This window comes from Melopsittacus undulatus, chromosome 13 (genome assembly GCF_012275295.1).
Source record: "Melopsittacus undulatus isolate bMelUnd1 chromosome 13, bMelUnd1.mat.Z, whole genome shotgun sequence".
NCBI lineage: Eukaryota > Metazoa > Chordata > Aves > Psittaciformes > Psittaculidae > Melopsittacus > Melopsittacus undulatus.
Window position 1 is genome coordinate 9,519,951 of NC_047539.1, and position 20,969 is coordinate 9,540,919.

The 20,969-nt window shown below is 44.3% G+C and overlaps 1 protein-coding gene across 2 annotated transcripts in view; it reads left to right on the forward strand.

The window, feature by feature from the left end:
- The window catches only part of SSH2 (slingshot protein phosphatase 2), a 92,294-nt gene that overhangs the window by 8,076 nt on the left and 63,249 nt on the right, over nucleotides 1-20,969 (forward strand). The window lies entirely within an intron of this gene.

A 20,969-nucleotide genomic window follows, 5' to 3' on the forward strand; every position in this document is an offset into this window, starting at 1 on the left:
AACTGAATGTTTAAGAGTGCCATGTTCCAGGCATTTAAAACCCAAAGCCCCTGATCTTCACTTGCATGTGGAAAAGTGCTGTCCCTCTGTCTGCAGAATATTTCCACGGCTTTGCTCAGGCAGGAAGGGGCCAGTCCTTAGCAAACTGTAATTAAAAAGCACAACTTGTGTTCACAAACACTGATGCTCTGAGCAGAGTCAGCAGTTGTTGGTGAGATGGCCTGCTCCTGGTATGGTAGCTGGTTTCTTTTTGAGTCTGCTGTTTCTCTTTTGTAGTCCTGCGTTCTGGAGCATCTTCTGTAGGAAATGAGGTGTCACACTGAAAATTGAGCACATAAATAGCTGTGGGGCAAGCAGGAAAGTGACTCAGGAGCTAAACCTCATTGCAAGAGGAAATGCCAGGTGACAAGATAAAGGTGTGTGTCAAAAAGGATTGATTCTTCTTTATTATTCTCTGTTGTCTTCCCAGGGTTGTTTTCCTTTCCACTGTCATCCTCAACAGTTTAAAATAGTTTTAAAGCAAAGAGCTCTGGGCACGTTCTTCAGATGATGCTGTAAACACTGTATTCGAATGCAGTGCTTCCAAATGTGGTATGAAACAGTTAACCAGCTGCCATGTTACATTGTCTTCCTGAGTAAAGCACGAACCTTGAAGTGACAGCCTTCCCCTCTGCCTTTTGAGATTGCAGAAGGGTTGACAAAGACTTAATTCACTTTCTGAACAAGTGGTTTTTCTTATGTAGCATTCAGTGAGGTTTGGTGCTGCAAGTTTCCTCTGGTTTTGTTTTCAGCTGAGCTGTGCTATGTGGGGTAGCAAGCTTGTGACTTCAGAAAGTGAAGTGAAACACGACAGCTTAGGCTTTTTTGTGCTTTGTGGCATTTCCTCCTTGGTAGTACTTTGGTTGTGCAGCTGTTAACAGAATGTCTAAGCCTGAATTTCAACACTTAAAGGAATCTCTAGACAGCAGTTTCCCCAGTAGTGTGGGTCAAGGCTAATATTGCATAAAGTTGCATGTAGAAATCAAATACTAATATGATATCTCTTGGGTTTTGTGCCAACCTGCCACTGTGTCCCTCTGCACTTCACTGGGTGGTAGCTGGGGATGATGGGCTGGGAGTGAATTAGAATCATAGAAGCATACAATAGTTTGGGTTGGGAAGGACCTTAAGATCATCTAATTCCACCCCCCTGCCATGGGCAGGGACACCTCCCACTAAAGCATGCCATGCAAGGCTTCATCCAACCTGGCCTTGAACACTGCCAGGGATGGAGCATTCACAACCTCCCTGGGCAACCCATTCCAGTGCCTCACCACCCTCATAGTAAAGAATTTCTTCCTTATATCCAATCTAAACCTCCCCTGTTTCAGTTTTAACCCATTACCCCTTGTCCTGTCACTACAGTCCCTAATGAATAGTCCCTCCCCAGCATTCCTGTAGGCTCCCTTCAGAGAATTGTCCTTCTGTGCAGCTTATGCTTTGTTCCTGAATGGGAAAGAAAAGATATCATCAGGGCAAAACACATGGCATATTTTCAGATGCCTTCCCAAAAGGTAGCATGGGTATAAAAACTTTAAGGCAAGGGAGGCATTATCAGTTAAACATTTATAGTATGACTGAAGAGAGTTTGCATAGGCTCAGTGGGTGAAATGAATATTTTTCGCATATATATATCACAGATCCCTCTTGTCAAGTTGTGCTTCATGCTGCAGAGATAACAACTGTGCCACAAGCTTCTGCAACCCACACTTCTGAGTTTTGAAGTGGAATTTTTCTCTTTTACACATATACCAGAATCTGCTGTTGTCTGGAGGAAGCTCTGTTTAACTTAGATCTGTTCGTGTTGACTGTACATGCCTGAGACAGTTATTTTGGGGTAGTTTCTATCTAGTTCTCTTCTGAGTGAGGAAGTTTAAACTTGACTTTCCCTTGAGGAGAATGGAAAAGTTTTACATCTTTGTGGTATTTGAGGAGAAGATGATGCTAGACAGATTTTTTTAAGCTTTGGTTAATTCCAAACTTGAGATCAGCCTCACTTAAAATAAGAATTAAAAAACCCCAACCCAACAAACCCCAAACCAAACACACACATATCCCTCCTGCAGACACCCCCTGAAACACCCCAAACCAAAACGCAAACCAAAACTACTTAGCTTGTTTAAAGTTTACCCTTGCGAGTGTGGTTGTAGGACAGATAAGCACAGAGTGCCTTGAGCCAAAGGGAGTTCATGCAAAGACAGCTGGAGATGAGAAGCAATCTGTATTTGTCAGAATTTCGTTTGTTATGAAGTAGGAGTTATCCTGGACATAATTCACTGTTTAATCTCAGTTTTGATGGCAAACATTTCTTTGCACACACTATAGGAAATACTGAAGAGCCCTGAAGCAGTTACGAGGTATCAACGGTATTAGGTATTAGGGAAGAGTCTTTCTAGGGGCAGAGCATGGGAAGTGAGTTGCAGCTGATTGCTGCCAGCGGTCAGTGTTGGTAACGCACAGCGTCACTCTTGGCTGGGTTTCAGTGTCTGTGGTGCAGGAGCTCACTGTGCAAAACGTGAGAACTTCCTGCTGTGATAAGGAGCCAGCAGCTCTTCCAGCAGGTGCAGCTTTAGCTGCAGTCCTGAGGATGTAGCAGCAATGTTTGCTGGCATGAGCCTTCAGTATTGTCCATCTCAGACTGAGGAGCTCACTCATGAAGGAGCACTGGAACAGGCCTGAACCAGTTCAGAAGGCAGAGCTTTGTTTTCTGCGTTGCACTGCTGTGATAAGAGAATTAGGAGGGGAAGCTGTGTTCAAGAATCTCTAATCCACGATGGTGGCTCTGACTGAAATTGAATAATCTTCTTTTAAAGGGTGCTCTAAACCACTCAAGCTTTATAAATATTAATTTTGTTCTTTTGTTTCTTAATAAAAGGCTTTTATTCATGAAATCACTGTTTATTTATTAACCTGACAAACTAATAGCAAGCTCTCTTCTTTCAGTGTATGCATGTGCCATATCACAATTCTGCTTGTCACCGTAATAAGAACTTCATTCATCTGCTTTAAAATGTCATTGATAACAACCTGGCAGTGGCCCAGCTTGGAGCAAGTTAACTACAAAAGGCTGCATTGTAAAACCTTTCTGAGAGTACATGCTACATTAAGTCTAAAATTAAAAAAAAGAGAGAGAAATGTGCAGCATGGTCCAGGCTGCAGACAACTGCCAAAGAGCTTCAGACCTGAAAAAACCAGCTCTGTAGAGAGGAGATCTGCCTGAAAACGGGATAGTTTAGAATTAAGGGTGTGTTCTGCTCACTTTAAGACCTTTGAGGTACACTGAATTTATAATCCTTATCTTAAAATGAGAAGGGATGTCTGATGGCACCACAAGATACACATAAGTATCTTCTTGTTTCCTTCAGTCTCTTTTTTCTTTGACTGGTCAGGATTAAAACTACAGTCTGAAAATAAGTTATAAACCTTTTGGAGTAAACTACTAGTAATTCTGTGAGGCAGTTTGTTAGAAACAACCTTCCTCTATCCCAGCTGCAGTCTACATCACACATATTTATGCACGTGTAGGTTCAGGCAGTGCAAGCAGGGTGTCCATCACATATGCCTGATCTTTTTGCCAGCTCTTCTGGAGGTACCCAAGCTGCTCATTGCCCTGGCAATCTCTGTTTGGGGCTTCATATTCATAGCAGTTCAGGGTTTCTTGCCTTTGACTCTCCTGTTCTTAGAACTATTACAAAGGAGACTTGTAGCCTGGGTGAGAGTGAAAGCGATGCAGAGCTTGTAAGCTTGGAGAGAAGCCCCCAGGGATCTTTAGGGATCCCTGGGGATCCCTTTGAGAGAAGCCCCCAGGGATCCCTGCCCTATGCTCCATGTATGAAAACACACAGCCCCTGGTTGAACAGTTGGGTGGAATGTGAAGCTTTAAGATGTGTTCATCCAACGTCTTCTGAGAGCAATATGAACATGCAGTAAACTACCACCATTCTCATCCTACACTCCAGAGATGTCAAAGGCTCGGGTGATGTGGTGAAGGGCTTGCTCAGAATGCATGGGTGGTATGGTCTGATTTCCTAACTGGAGTGGGGGCTGCAAGAGTTTAACCAAAGGGAAAAGCTACCATTTCATGCTGCTTCATTTGTGTGGTTTTCTTGTTTTGTCTCTTTCTTAAGTATAGCGTGTGGACAGCACCGTGGGTTAGGGAACACTTCATCTTCAGAGACTTTTCGTATATAGCCTTCTACTGAAGTCAATGGGCTTGGAGGTAAGAAGTGCTGTGTGCTTTCTGACAACATCACTGCCACCCACTCTGCAGCCTGATGCACACAACACTCCTTGTATTTGAGCATTGTTTCTCTCCAAAAAAGTCGCATGCAGTTGCACAGTGAAGACACTGCTTTTTTGTGTGGTGCGAATCTCTTCCTGCTTGTCAGTACGAAGTGCAAGCAGTGAGCATAGGAGTGTGGGGGACTTCACAGATGCTGCATGAACACTTGCCACTGAACTTCAGTGGCATCCCTGTATTATGTCAAAACAAAAGATGACTTCACCATTGGTTTGTGGGTGAATGGGATGTGACCATAGGGTTGAATGTTGCTGCCTGAAGTGTTTGTGTTACTGATGCTCAGCACCTCTTACCCTGCTGTTGTTTATGTATTTTTACAGCTGCTAAGCCTAGTCTTTCAATGGTTAATCATTTTCCCATGAGCCAGTCAGTATCAGTGAGAGTTTCCTGTTTCCTTGTCTTTCTGTTGATACACAACTTTCTCTGTTGAAAGAACTTATCTGCTGCACCCCTCAGCTTCCATCCAGTGGCTTAAAGCAGAGGGAGGGGAACTGTCTGAAGTGGTATTTTGATATTCTCACAGAGATATTGACAGTGGGGTCTGGTGACTAAATTGTTGCCATAAAACACAAATTCATTAGTTGATGCTGTTGAAATCCATTGACTTTTCTTTACTCCCGATAGAAGGCTTTAAAATACCCAGCTGCAGACTGATCCTCTCCAAGCATGTGACACTGACATCAGTCCTAGAAGTGAGACATTGAACTGCCTCCAAAAATGAGCTCATCGGGTGATACTCAATGCACTGATTTAGCAAATATTAGCTAAGTTGATTGCATGGTCACCTGTACCTACTCTTTGAAAGGTGGGAATTAATTCCAATTTTAGCTGCTGCTGTTGCAGGTGTCAATGTTATAATCCTAAGATCCTTCTGATTAGAATGCTGTGCTCCCACTGTATGTTGGGAGCTGGCCTTGGCAGAGCCTATCTCAAATTGCTGCTAATTTGCTCCAAGACTTTGTTTTGTTTCTCCTGCACCCCTCCCAGTAAGCTATAGGAAATAAAAGGTTAGGATTTTGTTGTTAAGCCATCCCTCTAAAGCCACACTGAAATAAAGCCAGCTCCTGGCAGAAGATCCTGGAGGGCTGGGTGCTGGGTGCCTCCAGCTTCCTCCCTCAGCAGTAACCACATCCTTCCTCTCATGACCCGCACAAAGAGCACGAATTCAGGCAGCATCTCAAAGTGGTGATAACCCTGAGTAAACACACTTGCCCATTATTTCTGTAGATTTGAAGTCCTGTATTTATCTCTAATTAGACTCTGTTCTAGATTCTGGTGACTGAGCATCTCAACATATACCTGATTATTTATTTGAAATACGGGGATAAGAGAATCAATATGTTAGAAGAAGGGTTCGTGTGAATTTGTGCAAAAGCATCTTTGTCTCCGTCCCTCCATCCCAGTAGTTTCTGCCTGTTACTGCACATTACAAGATCGTTTGATTTGAATGCTGTTCCCTGCTGAATAAAGTCCTTATTGAACTGGCCATAATGTTGCACTTTTCTTTCAAGGAATACTGCTGCTAACTTAAGACTGAGGAAGCTTCTGTATCTTACAGGGCTGTAAAATTGGGACCTATTGTGCAACTAAAGAGTTACACTGGGGAAAAAAAAGAATGGAAAACCTGTTGCTGGTGTATACAGAGTTGAGGTGATGAGAAGCTCTTAAAAGCTTTATGTGTAGAGCAGGAAAAGAAGCTAGGTTTGAAGAGCAAGCAGGAGAAAATGATATAGGAAGAAGTCTGTTCCTGAAAGAGTAAATGATCCCTTGGAGTAGCCACGGAGGCTGGTTGATGTGAACTCTGTGCAGAGTTCAGTGGGGAGTGTGCTCTGATGTCCTGGGTGATACTGCCTCTTCTTACTTCTTGTTTACAAGAAGCTGGCATGTTTTCAGGATACATCCTCAGTGGGGATGAGGATTGGGATGACAGAAATGTTCATTTGTGTCCCGAAAGAGCAGGAACTATTCAAATTGGCCGAATGGCTGCTGCCTGGTTTTGGTTAACTTCAGGAACTGTGCGGGTAAGACAGGAGGTCTCGGGGTGAGAGTGTGCAGCCCCTGTCGTGCCTCAGCACATGCATTCTGTGGCGGCAGTTCAGTAGCATACTGGAGATGCTGCCTCTGCAAAACGATGGAATAAACTTCCGCTTTTCCCAGTAAAATGCCTGTGGTTTGTGCGTCACTTGGTTGGTTTAGTTCATCTTCATTTAACAACAGAAGGAGTTGTGCAGAGTACACATAGGGCACAGAAATGGAGACCTGAGCTCCATCTCTCTGCTGCTGGAGGGCAGGAGGATGTATGGAGAGAGGGAGAAAAAGTAAGATGGATTTGCCTTTGCCTGGTTTGATACTGAAGAGCTCTTCCCAGTGATTTGAGAAGGGGGTGGGGAGAGAACCAGATGCTCTTAGGAAGTTCATACCATTGTTAATAATGTAATCCACAGATGGTGGTGAAGGCCTTGAAGAGGCTTTCATGCAGTACTTCTGCTTTGTAATAGATAATCACATAAGGGCTCACAAATAGAGATGACTTAATCCCAAGGATGAGTCTACAGTGATCTATTTGATAGAGGCCCTGTGGATCATTGGAACCTTTTTAAACAGTTCACAGCTTTCAGGATCCCTGAATATTGAGCACTGTTCCAGCACTGGACCAATCCCTAACTAAATTGTCAGGATAAAATGTCAGTATAACTTTGAGACCTTTCCAATGAAAGCAGCTCTTCTAAAATAAAAAGCTATCTCTTTTATCCGGGTACAAAAATCAATACAGGTAGAAGTGTGAAAATCAGTTTGTACAGTGTTGTTGTGTTAAGAGGCAGTTCTGCTTTATTTCCATTTATCTGGTTGGAGTTGAAAGTAGACCTCTGTGTTCTGAATAGCTGTCAGTACTTCTTGACAGCTGAGGAGAAGGACTGGGTTCCATGTCCTCTTAAAAGTAAGCCTCTCATACCTATAAGCTTTATAACAAGTGAATGATCTTTTCGTTTTCAAACGTGTAGAATCGGAAGAGCTTTAGCTCAAGTCTGCATCTAAATTCAAACATTTATATGTTTGTAAGAGGCTTATTGATAAGTCTTCACTGATTGTTGGTCAGCTTTGTTGGCTCTAAACTGTGTAACTAAAAGTACATATTAGGGACTGCAAAGCAATACTGGCTTATATGTGGAACGCCGAAAGTGAAAAGTTCCAGATAACATGAGAACTTTGCTTTGTTTGCTGCTGTCTTTTCAAGTGCAGCTCCTCCGTTCCAAAGAGATGTTTCCATAATGGGCTTTATTATTATTAACTTCTTCAAGTTTCAGTTGTGATTAGTAAATTGGCTTCTTGTGATGTTTGTCATGTGATGGTTCATGAGCCCTAAAGAATGTGCTCCTGTGACTTCAGCCATGTATTTGCCCGTATCAACACAGGCTGGATCATGTGTTCTTGTTGTCTTGCATTTTGAGCTAAGTAGTGAAGGGGGTTGGGGATGGAAAAAAGGGGGGGACTACTTTAGGGCTAAGCTACCACAAATTCTCAGACTGCTTAATTTGTGACCTTGCTCAGTAGCTAAATGCTGTCCAGGATTTTCTACCACTTCCATACTTCCACAGAGATGTTTTTTGTATTAGAAAAGACTTAAATATTTTAAGGTTGTTTTTTTTTAACCTTGCTGGGGTGTGTGTGCTCTACCTGAATCACAGAATGGTTTGGGTCGGAAGGGACCTTAAAGCTCATCCAGTTCCAACCCCCTGCTATGGGCAGGGACACCTTCACCAGAGCAGGTTGCTCCAAGCCCTGTCCAACCTGGCCTTGAACACTACCAGCGATGGAGCATTCACAATTTCCTTGGGCAACCTGTTCCAGTGTCTCACCACTAACACAGCAAAGAATTTCTTCCTTATATCCAACCTGCATCTCCCATGTTTAAGTTTGAATATATACATATATATGTGCTGCTACTGCTGTTCATTTCTCTGCTTTGCCTCCCTGCATTTGATACAGCAACTGCTGTTGGGTATAAATCAGTGTTCTTAACTCCTGGACATCGTCTTATGGAAGAGATGATGGCCAGCTAAAGTTGTTCAACTCTGTTGATGACTCTGCATGTTGGATGTCCTAACACTAAAGCTGTGCATATTCACTAGCTTTCATTGTCCAGCAGATGGGCTGTGCTCTAGAGTTCACATCCTGTTAGACTTTTTTGTATGTTTTATGTCTGTGTGGGCTAATGCAATTCTTTGGATTTGAATCCAACATCAAAATAACATCAGTTTAATACAATGGTTTTTCTATTGCCTTGTTTTTTTCCTCCAAGTTGGTTTTTATTTTTAACTCTGACTCTTGTCTTTGTTGCTTCATAATTTGGGGCTTTTTGCTTGCTCTTCGTCTTGTTTAAAACAAAGCAACCAACCCAAACCCACACAAAACTGTTTTGCTTAGCTCAGGCAGTATTTCCACTTGGCTCAGATGATGTGCATTTCTGAGCTGAGGGAATCCTCATTTGGCTGGTCACCCAAACTCTTCAAGAGCATTAGAAGGATCTACAGCTTAAGTTCATCAGAGCGCTGACCTGCTCTAGTTTTAATGAGATTTATTATACGGGTACCTTTTGGATTCTATGGCTTTGATCTTCAAAATGATCTGTATAAAGCTGTTAGTAAAAGCAGAACTATCGACAGAAACCTGACTCTTTATGCTGAATCTGCCCTGTGTTAAGATCAATGATTTTTGAAATTCCAATAATATCCTTGTGCCATTGGCATGGAACTTATCTGTGCTGTTTGGCTAAGTGCTTGTTTTCATGTTTCTCTTCTTAGCCCTTTCAGTCCTCCCTCTCAGAAAACCACATTGATCAAACCCTGATATCGCAGCTCAGCCTTGGAGAGGGTGGAAGAAACAAATCTGCATGTTAGAGTTGATGGGTGATTGTGTGTGAGTTTTATGGATGCAGCTGCAATCTTAATGCATGCAGGAGACACTGGGAGAGGGGTGAGTCTTGGCCAAACACAAGGATCTATTTTCCCTAAAATTGCCTTTGGCTTTCATGGAATCTTGACTTCACTTCATAATTTGAGTTTTGTTCACTTAAAAAAACAGAGTTCTTGACTTGCTCCAAAATGAGTTCCTGGGAACTTTCAGCTTGTCAAAGAACTGTGGGACTCCACGGCCTGGAAAGGAGATCCAGACGGTGTAGATGGGTATGAGTTATCATTGAGTGAAGGCAGTGGTAGAGACCATGGGCAATATGAGCAGGGAAACTGGTGTCTGAACTGAGAGTATCTGGGTCGGTCTCCTTCAGAGCTGCAGGATGTGTGAGATACAATAGCCTGCCTTTCACTTTGGTGACTCCTATGGCTGTTAAACCTTCATGGATGATGCAGCTTGACAGGCCTGGAGCAGAGGTGGCCAGTGAATGTAGTGATTTGACCTGTTCCATCAATATTTGGCAAGCCTAATGGCTAGGTGATCCCTGGAGCTGTGAAAAACCGTGTGGCTTGTCAGTACCAGGGTTCATTAGCTTTCCCCTGCTCACCCTGGTGTTTGTACATGCAGCACTCGGGTCCGAGGCAAATGCACTGCTGGGTGTAACACCTCTTTTTTATTAGTGTACCTATTAATGGAAGCACAGTGCATAATGTAATCCTAAAATAGCTACTCCATGAATGCAGAAACATTCCACTTCTGACTGATCAGCCGTTCAGAACGAGCATTTCAGTATGCACCAGAGACCGAGTGCCGGCTTTCCACATCTGCACAAATGGAGTTAGAAACATCTGTACAGGCACCTCGCTCCTTGTTGTGTCCTCTTACCCCACACCTACTTACCCCAGTATAATAGTCCTCAAAACCAGATTACTCTTTCTCTTAGTTGTGAATGACCAGGAACACAAAGAGCTTATGGGCAAGTCCTGGCTCTAGTGCATAGTTTGAAGAGCTTGGCAGGCCCCAGGGAGCCCATGTACAGTGTTTTCTGCCTGACAGGCAGCTCTACAACAGTATGTGATGCTCCAGAGCTCTGGCACAGCTTCACAATGAGCAGAAGACCTGCAGATACATGTCAGGGCATGATCTGTGTGGTCTGTCAGATCACAGACCTAAAGCCTGTCCCAGGTTAAGGATGTATCTTGTAACTGCTCACTGGCTGCCTAGGGAGATGCTGCAGGTTACACAGGGCTCCCTCGCAGGGGACCAGTGCCACTGGAAGTGGGTACAGGCTCACCCATCAGAAAAGGAGGGAAAGGGCAAGACTCTTCTAAGGATTCCTGCTGGGCAAATACACATCTTCACTGGGTTAGACTGTTGATGTGCATGTGCTGGACTGTCTATTGCTCTGGCCCCTCCTGGCAGGCACTGAGGACCTGCTGCCTGCTTCTGCTGCCTTCCCTCTCCTGCCCACAGGGCTCAGTGCTAAGGGCGCTGGCAAGGCCAGATCAGCAGGCAAAGCCTAAAGAAGTGATTTTCCTGTGCTGATCAGTGTTGCTTTTCCAAATACCACATGGTCTCTATGACTATAATCATGTAGCCATCTCATTTAGAGCTGACCTCAAAGGCAAGTTCTCCACTCCTCCAAAAAAGGGGGATTTTGACATACAGGCTTATGCTGGTTTAAGGCTGCTTTATCTTAGTATAGCATAAACCTGTTTCTACTTATCTTAAGGCAGAAAGCAACTGGGGGATTTGGATTGGACTGGATGATTGATTCCTGCTGATTTAAGCAATCCATAAGGAGTGCCTTTTGCCCTTACCTAGCTAATCTTAATTTCCTTTTCTGGCATAGGCAGTACATATTTAGTGTACACTGTCTCTTGCAGCAGGACAAAGGGGCAGGCTGAGCATTGGCTTCCACAGCTCTGCTCTTCAGGTGGTTATTTATGCAAGGTGCTAGCGAAAGGGAAGGGAAAGTTTTAACTGGATTAACCTCAAGAAGAGAGTGCGGGGATTTAGGGATTAAGGAACCAAAGGCAGCCAGCAATCACTAACTTAAAACCTGCTGTAAGAGCACCAGTCTCTATAGACTGGAAATACAGTCCTTCCTTACCTGCGTGTGTTGAGGTTGGCAACAATTTTACATTTGGGGTATTATAGAAGGTGGTCCTAGGGATGCAGGGTATGTGTAGGGTTTGCCTTTTGATGGAAAATAATTGCCAACTCTTTAAGAAAATACTGGAGCACTGAGTGCTCAATGAGATCTTAAACCTGGCACTCTGAAGGTATGTTGGTGGCTTGCTCCAGCATAATGAGGACATCTGGTTTCAATAAACCTGTAGCTCTCATAACTTCATGCACTCCCCTTGTATACCTTCTACCCTTGCCCCAAAGTGTTTGTATTGTCCTATATAATTTTTTCCACTGATGCTGTTCTGCATCCCTGCAGGGAAAATCCTGGTAGATTACAGGATTGATAGAAAGATTGGGAGAGATCAACAGAAACCTGTTACTAAGGAGACACGAGTTTTAGCATTGTGTCTCTAATGGCCAGTCTGCTGAAGAGGAAACAGATGGCAAAAAGGAGGCTGGGATTATATAGACAAGTACTGCAGGGCCACAAATCTCATACATCCATTGAACTTCCAGGGGTCAGGCAAATCCAGTCTTGTGCCAAGACTAATGGGGTTCCTTTGCCTTTGGCACAGTGTTCCTCTTCTTCTGTCATTAACGGCTGTTCTGGACACAGGGGTTCTGCATCAGCCATTCCTGCTCCTGGGAACAGCCAGGTTTGGCACAGAACGAGGGCAAGTTGGCTCTATGGAAGCATGTCCCTTTGACAGGTCAAGCTGTACCCACTGCTAGTGGCACTTGCATCTTGAGAGGGGGAAGTAACCAAACCTTACACAGCATTCTGGTTTAGTGCAGCTTTTCTCTTGTTACCAACACACACGTGTAGGAACGTGACTTCCTTTCTCTCAAGCAGAATGGGAGGACGGGTGGTGGCTGCAGTCGTTCCCAGCTTTTGACACAGCCTGGCCTTTATTGCAATATAATGTTTCACAGAGGCTTAGATTTCAGGAATGATGCTCCCAGCTGCCAGGCGCCTGCTTCCCCTGCTGCTGCCTGCTCTCTCCAGAGATATGGAATGACACTGCTGCTCTGGGCTGAGCAGCAAGTAAATAAGCAGGGGCAGAGGAGACACAATGCTGGAGTCACAATTGCAAGAGAGTAAGATGTGTTTCTCTTGTATTTAACTTCCAGGCTCTAGAGAGTGTTGCAGTAAACAGGACACTGATTTGTTAGTAGATGGGATAGTGCTGGATGACTCCAGTACTAGAATTAATAGCTTGACAGCATTTCCTTTTTCCCTTTTCTCTCCTCCCACAGCAATTTGGACTGATACCCAAATAAACAATAACAAAGAGATTTTTGGAGGAGCTGGCTGGGAGAAATAACAAGAGTCAAGGGGCAGTCATTATGCAACTTTGTTCTGCTCATATTTGACTCATCCAGAAAACCCTGTTCTACTCCTCAGCTGCATTTTCCTTTCTCTTTTTTCTCTTTAAGTGCTGTTGGAGGAGGTGTTTGAGTTGATGCCTTGGGTTTGGGCCCTCAGAAACTGCCTAGGCCCTTGTGTCTCCAGTTGGCTGTAGGCATGGAGTGCTGAGAGAGTGTAGGCAGAACACTGCTGTTGAGAGACAGTGTACAAGAGCCTATAAACCAGCTTGCATCAGGCAAGAAAATGGCTCAGCATGCTGGCTTCAGTTCCAACAGCAGGAGACTAATACCTGGGTGTATGTTTTAAAGAAGTGAGTGATTCTGAGCTGTTTATAACCATTATGTTCCAGTTCTGGTAGCAGTGGTCCCCTGCTAGAAGCAGGGCAACTGGGAGGCTGTGCTGCACCCTGGGGATGGAGGATGTGAACAAGGAGCACACTCTGTACCTTGTGATTCTCTCTGCGGTGTCTTGCCAGGGAATATCTTCAGGCTTTCCTTTCCCTCTGCTCTCCCAGGACTCTGCTTTGTGTCCTGCATGTCCCAGCAATTCCTTTTGAAGTTTTGCCTGAAACACTTGGGGCTTTTTTTCTGTTCCCTACCCAGATAGAGGCTAGAGGTGAAGAGACTTTGCTGCCAATTCCTCTTCTGATACGGAGTCTCAACTCCTGCTGTTAAACCACTTACCAGCCACTTCTGTTCCAGATCTGTCACTGCAATAGAGCAGAGACTCCCCGGCTGCGCTCCTGCTCCAATCCAGGGTTGTGCAATAGCCGCCTGTGAGTGCCAGCGCAGATGCTGCTGCATCCAGACACGCTGCACCATGTAGTTGCTTAGATACCACCTTTTTTTCCCTGTTTTTCTCCCAAATGCGAGGTGACAATTTGCAACTTGTAATTATACCATTCGACACCGATTCAGGGTTAAGCAATGTTAAGAATTTGAAATATTAATGACTTCCTCTCGATGTTGCTTTTCAGAGGTTGAGTATTGTGGAGTTTGAAAGGACTGAGTGTTGCTCTGCTCCCTTTAAAGAGTCTCGATTTCACCTCCACAAGTGATAAATAACCTCTCACTTGGAGAATTTGTTTCATCCAGAAACCCATCTTTTAATTCCTGATGCAGGAGGCCAAGGGCCCTGCGTGGCCTGGCTGCTGGTGCTTGCAGATCAGGTAGGTCAGGAAGATTTCTGTGCTGCTCCTAACCCATCCACTGTCGTATATTCATTATGGCAAGGGGAGCTCTAATGGGAGCTGGCAGGGATTGGATCTCGGAAGAGATGAGGGGGTGAGAGTCTCTTCTAATGTTCTGGAAGGCAGAAGGATGCTTGTGTGGTACAGCAGCCACTCGCCTGCTGAGCTGGTATGGGGTGAAAATGGAACTCAAATGTGTCTCATGGATGGCTGCTTGTGCCTCCCTCTGTGCAGTTAAAGGCAACTTGTCAAAATGAAAATGCAATGCCTGGCCATGCTGCTACTGACCACGAATTAGACTTCTAACAAGAGATTGTGCTGGCACAGCTTGGACGTAAATAGGAATGGTATCCAGATAAGCTCTATTCTTGTCCCTTTATGAGTATAATAGATTTAATGTATGTGGCAGGTGAATCGGCATTGCTTTAGTGACCCTGCTATACATTCTGGGAGAAGTCAAAGCTCTGGAGTTACAATTTGAACTGTGCCTGCACAGAGCCCTGGAATAACCTCCTGGTTTTTAATGGGGATGACTATAGCAGGGATACAAATGAGACTGCTGTGAGTGCACACCAAGGTGAACAAGAAGCTAACAGGAAGATGGCTGATTGCAAGACAAAGACCCTTCCCTTTGCAGTGTACCTCCCTTCCTTCCACCTTCCTCCTCCTAAAATAGCCCTTCAACATGAGCGAAACCCAAATATTTTCCTCTTTTAAAAGCACATTTAGTGTTTGTTCATTTCAACGGGAAACTGACTTACACCAGAAGCTGTGATGTGCATCTGCTATGTCTGGTCTATGTCCTTATTCCTTGTAATGCCTAATAGTATTGATCACAAATGATGGAAGGTTATCAGCTGCAGTTTCACATCTCCAACTTCCCTGCATATGGCTCATCAACCAGTGTGCTTTTCAGGCTCCTTCATCCTTGTTCAGTTCTAGCTGTCTTTTAATGCAGCAGTTTAGGAGACTCCCCCAGCTTCCAAGGTGGAGCTGTCAGTCCTCTGGGTGAGGAGATGCACATGGCCACCCTGCTTCTGAAAGCTCTGGAGTGCATTGGGAGGTTGAGCAAGGTCTGAGTATGAGCAGGTAGTGACTGGAGCAGGTCCAAGGTGTGAATGTCCATCCTGAATTGCGCAGGGCCAATTTCATACATGTATATGTGTCACCCTGCATGGATGGATAATGAACAGCTGCTCTTTGGGGTACCCTTTGGAGCTGGGATTTCATTTTCATCACAGACTGTTCATTGGGTAAAAGCCCTGCCCTGTGCTTCACCAGTGTACACATGCTTATCTCTGACTTGGTCTTAGGTAAACTGTACCTTAAATATGTATGAAAACAGTGTCTGGGTTCATACAGCAAGTGAGTTTTCTCACAATTGTCCTATCAACATAAGCATTTGTTGCTGTGGCAGGGCAACAAATGCTACTGGATTTTAAGATACACAGTGGGCAACTTCATTAGCTTTGCCTAAAAGGAGATTAAGCCAGTATCTTCAGGGTTCTGGGAGGTGTTAATCTAGCAAAGCATCATCATTATGTTAAATACCTGCCTTTTCTGTCTTACTTGTGCAGTGTTAAAGGCTTTCTGAAAGTCAGAGGAAAGATCTCTTCAGGGAGTCAATAGGTTTTTAGGCTTTTTCTTGGTGTTTGTAAATGTCTGGAGGTAATTCGCTACTACACAGCCTAGAAAGGTCATGTGTGACACTGCTTTGGTGTAGTGATATTTCATATGTATATGTATCCACAAAGTTTGTATTCTTTTTTGCTCCCTCCCCCTTCGGGTGCATCTGCGATTAAGGCGGAAGCTGTTGTACTCCCCATCAGGCAGGGTTCTTTCACTGCGCAAATTCAGTTGACAGTAATCTCCTTTTAAACCTGCCCCGGTGGGTAGCGTAGCAGGCTGTGTCACACTGCATTTCTCATCTGGCTCTCGTCGTACCAGTTGGAAGCTTCTAATTTTTTGCCTTCAAGAGTCTGAGCTTTACTTCTGCAGTTTTATCGAGGCCTAATCTAAACAGTTTGCATAAATCTCTTAGCTCCAGCAGGAAGATGGAAGCTTTGATAAGGAACTTGTTGAGGTTTTTTCCTCTCTCCAGAGCAGGAGCGCGGTGTCTTTGACCTAAATATACCAATTACTGACACAGCAAAGTGATACAGAAAACAATCTGAGGAATGCCAACCCCTGAATGAACACTTGACTGCAGAAAGCTGTTGCTTATGTGGAACCTCAAACACAGAAGAAATGTGAGGAGGAAACCAGTGTTCATTCAAAGCATTTCATGTAAATAGTGAGAGATGAGAGATGGCTGGAGGAAGCTGCCTGTTCGCCCCTGATCCCTATAGCTTTGGAGAGGTAAAAGCGCTATGCAAAACACAGCGTGGCTCTCCCCTTTCCCCTTTGTGGCCTAGTTTGCTCAGCTTAGCTTTTTGAAGGACTTTTATGTCAAACTTAAAGGCTTCCTGGTAGCAGCTTCTATTTATAAGAGTGTTTAATGACAGATGTATTTGGGAAAGCAGCAATGAGCTGCTTCTCTAGAGCACACCAGGTGACTTCATTAATTAGTTTCATAACTTTCAGCAATGGTTAAGGTTCAGCATCTCCAGAGACTGAAGGATTCTGAAGTGAACTGGTTTTCAGTTCAGCTTTGCGACCCATCCTCTATGTGAGTACCTGCACATTGCCACCGTGTTGATGGTTTCCATAATACACCGAATAAATCAGTTCCCACAAACTGCTGCAGATTTTGTCTTTGTTCCTCATATGGCAGCTGTGGAACTGCAAACTTTGGCTGTCAAATCACCAAACTGCTTGGGTTTCTTGCAAATAAAAAGGCAACCTTTCATGAACCCAGGTTCTGGAGTCAGCCCTCGTTTCTTTTTACCAGCCAGTGTTGTTGCTGGCACTTCAGCCTTACTGCAAATGCATATGTGTGGGCTTTTTGCTAACACAGTTTATTTAAGAGATTGATAGAACTCAGACTGCATGAAAGTCTCTCTGCTCCAGAAATGTGTAATAGATCTTTGGCAATCTGACTCAAATGTTTGTCTTACTTTGTTCCAGCACATAATTTGAGATAATTGATAGGAACAGCTTTGTGCAGAGCCTGCTCTTGAATCAGCATCTGTCAGATGCTTCATCTTGGAAGGTGCTGATTTTCAGTTCTATGTGATGTCCATGCACTGATCCTGGTCCCTTGGATTTAAATGGCCTCTATTCAGTTGCTTCACTGGGCATCTCATGTCAGTCCATGCAGATGTTGGATACCCCAGGGCATCTCTAATATCACTGTGTATCAGTGTCGAGAGTTGAGTCAAGCCCTAAGGTATCTGAATGTCCATTGTATGCCCTTATCTCTGTGTGACTTGTATTGCACTAGAGGAAAGGCTGTGGCTGCAGTAATGGCACCTTCTCTGCGATACTTGACCAGACTGGGTTATCCATGCATTGGGTAACAGTTAAGGCAGGATGGTTTTTGTACTGACTTGTTTAAAACGTGCTGACACACAAGGGGAGCTCATGTATGGAGAAGCTTGCAGTGCACTGTAGCCCAAACAAAGATACCCTGGGAGTCTGGGGGATGCTATGAAGAGGAGTGTTTGCATGGATTAACAACTGGATCTGTGCCTGGGTGCACAACCTCTGATTTGACTGAAGCAGCTGCTGTCTTCCCAGCAAAGGTCGTGTTCAGCTCAGAGGCACTTAGTGTGTGTTTGAACAACTGGATGGGATCGCGCCAAGGAAAGGGGAGGCAGAGAACTAGAAGATTGCTCATTTAATTACAAGCCTTTTCTTTGTAGTATTTCCTTTGAGACTGGGTCCAGAGTTGTTCACATAATGGTGGCTGACAGTGTTCAGTGGAAAGCTTCTCTGGTGGCCTGGCTAGATCTGAATCTTGCTGCAGGTTTGGGGGGATCTATATTGACTAATTTTCTGTTGTATAAATAAGAAGCAGCCAGTTGCACTTCACTAGGAGAGGTTAAAATAGCTTCAAGTTCTTTGTCTCATGGAGCTTCTCACAAAAGAGCTTCTGCATTCGTGCTCTTGCACAAGGTCTCTCTGCCCCTGTTAAGGATCTTTAAAGAAAAAGAACAGTACTGACTCTGAAAATTAACAGCTTCAAGAAGTGGAAGTGGTTTTTCCTCTTGGTTCTGCCTTCCTATGAGGAATTCGGGATCGCTCACTGCTGGTGTTTGTTGCTGTGCAGAGGATTTATGTAAAGGGGGAAAGCGTACCACACAATGAAAGTACTGGAGCTGCCCATCCAAAAAGCAAATCCTGGCCAAGATTTAGAAAACACAGAAGGAGGAGAGGAGTTCTGTAATGTCTGAAGTGTGCATGTGGCAGCTGGGAGCAAAATGTTGACTTGTGGGGTGAAAACTGCCTCAATTGCCAGTGCTTTGATATTGATGGCTGTGACCAGTCACACTCCTGATAAACACTTCCCAGGCATTGTCTATACAGTCAGGTATGTTGGCATAAAATCACATGGAGCACGTAGTTATTAAATCGGAATCTCTTTCAAGGTTTGAAAGATGTATTTTTTAGGGTGTAGTCTGTGTGAAATGTTCCTTGGTTAATAGAAATGAAGTGAATGTTAGACACATTGCTTATGCTAATAATCATATCTCTTACAGTGCAATGTTAACTACAGGCAGACAGCTCCAGCCCCTGTACACAAGGAATGCAGACTGACTCTTGTTTATCATTACATCAGCCTGCAAAAGGGAGATTTCTAAGAGCAGAACTGTTTGCGTGACATGGAGCGACTCCCATTGTGTAGAACAGAATAGCACTCAGAAATGTCTCTCCTCTCCCTTGCTCTTTTGATGACAGATAGTTGGCAGAGGATCAAAGCACAAACAGGATTAATGTTTTGCATATTCTGTCCTACATGGCCTGAAAGGAGCAGAGATGGAATTTTTCATCTTTCACTTTAAACTGCATTTAATATCGTGGCCTAGTTTAGAGCGATGCGACTCATTCCTTCCATTTCCCCTGAGGCCTCTGTTTCTGGTCAAGGAAAACAGGGCATGACTCCCTCTGGAGCTCATCAGTGCGGCTCAGCTTCCTCCTCCTTGCAGGCTGGTGGAGGAAGCTGGTTTGAGGCTGGAGCAATCCAGCATCAGGAATCTCCAAGGAGCATTTGTCTCTTATACAAGCTGCTGTCTCTTGTACCCATTGCAGTAAGTACAGCATAAGTGCTGCAGGGCATGGTGAACCTGGGTCAGGACCAGGGTTCCTGATGTTGCCTGTGCAAAAGTCACCATCACAGGTCACACCTCCAAATGGCTGGGCTCAGTATCCAAGGGTGCTATCCAGATATGGTCCTTCTCAAAGTCTAAACTGCCTTTTCAAAGATGTCCTCAGGAAGGGATGTTTTGATCCATTCTTTGGCTGATAAACTGTTGTGCAGCCAGAAATACTTCCTCCTCTTTGGAAATACTCTGAAAATGGCAAGAAAATGTGAAGGTGCTTGTTTTGATGCTCCTGCCAGTATTGGAGTCATTGCCTTCACTACAGCTTGCACTTGACCATGCAGTGGGCACATCTCTGTCCTGCCCTCCCCTCTAGTGGGGTGACTTGTCATTGCAGCTTAGTTTTGACAGATGGTTCCTAAGGTTTTTGTGATGTTTTGCAGCTGCAGAAATACATAGTGGCCAGAACACAGTACAGAGAACTGCAGGATGGGTATGGAATACACTGGATATTGTGGATGGACTTGTAGAAGATAAATAGCAGTGGGATACCTGAAATATGGGAACATTGGCTGTATCTTCTCTCATGTTGAATGCCCTCTGTTCATGAGAAGGTACAGATGCGTTTGCAAAGAAGATGACTGATCGGATGAAGATGGGAGAACATCGCAGGTATTGGAAGTGGATCTCTTGCTCAGATTGCACTTGTCTGCAGTTCTGTTCCTGTAGACAGCTCTATTCTGAATAGATGTGCTCCTCACACGGATCTGCCACATTCATGTCTAATATTAAAGAAGCTTCAGCAATGACAGATGGTAATTAATTGGGCCATGTCTAGCCTCCTCCACATGGAGCTCTTGCAGGCTGAATTTGGAGTACAGCTAGGAAAATGATCTGTGTATTTCAGGATCTTCTCCTGTCATTTGTGGGACTTTTGGCTGTGCCATAGCAGGCTTGCTAGTAGCTGTGACAAGGATTTTTTTGGCATGTGGAAAGGGCCACTCATTATAGTACTAAAAATGTTTGCATAGCTTGGGTTCCTGAACAGCACAGGAGTGATCTCAAGCGCTCTTTCAGTAGTTTTACCTAACTGGGTTTAAGGAACTTGTTCTCCAGCCAAATACACACTTTTGATCTGTTTTGGCTTATTCAAAACCACATCATGTCTTTAGCTGTCCTGCATGTAGTGAAACCTCTTCCCTTCTCCTCTGACCTCTTGCTCCCACCAGTCAACATTTTGTCAGCCCACAGGGCTGGCAGAAGCTGGGAGGATCCAGCAATAACAAACACACACACAACAGCTAATGCCATCTTCAGCATCACCTGAGATAAATAATGGATTTGTTCAAAGGAATCTAACTGTGCAGCTGATGCTGGTCCCAGTTGGTTGTCTTGCTGATCTTGCTTGGGACATTTAGCCCACCAAGTCCTTAAGGTGATGCTGCATCCTGAATGAAAGGTGGTGTGGTTCTAGTCTTATGCTCATGTTGGTCATCCCTGTCTAACCCCACCATCGTAATGCTGTGAGGTCATTACATCAGGTAGTGCAACCCAAAGTAGTGGGATAAGGTTGCGGATTGGGCAAAGCCAGTGATGACAACTGCAGTGTTAGTGTCTTAGTTTAACAGGGCTGTTAAAAGACCCTTCAAAGATCATAGGAATGCCTATGTAAATATACTGCGCAGCAGAGAATTAATTGCTGAGATCTCTACTGAGATATTGCTTTGGGCTTTAGTAGGTAGGCTTGGTAAAATCCCACAGCATGGTAGAGATTGTGCATATTAATTTTGCATTTGAAGCAGCATAGCATGTCAAGTTTCTACTTTC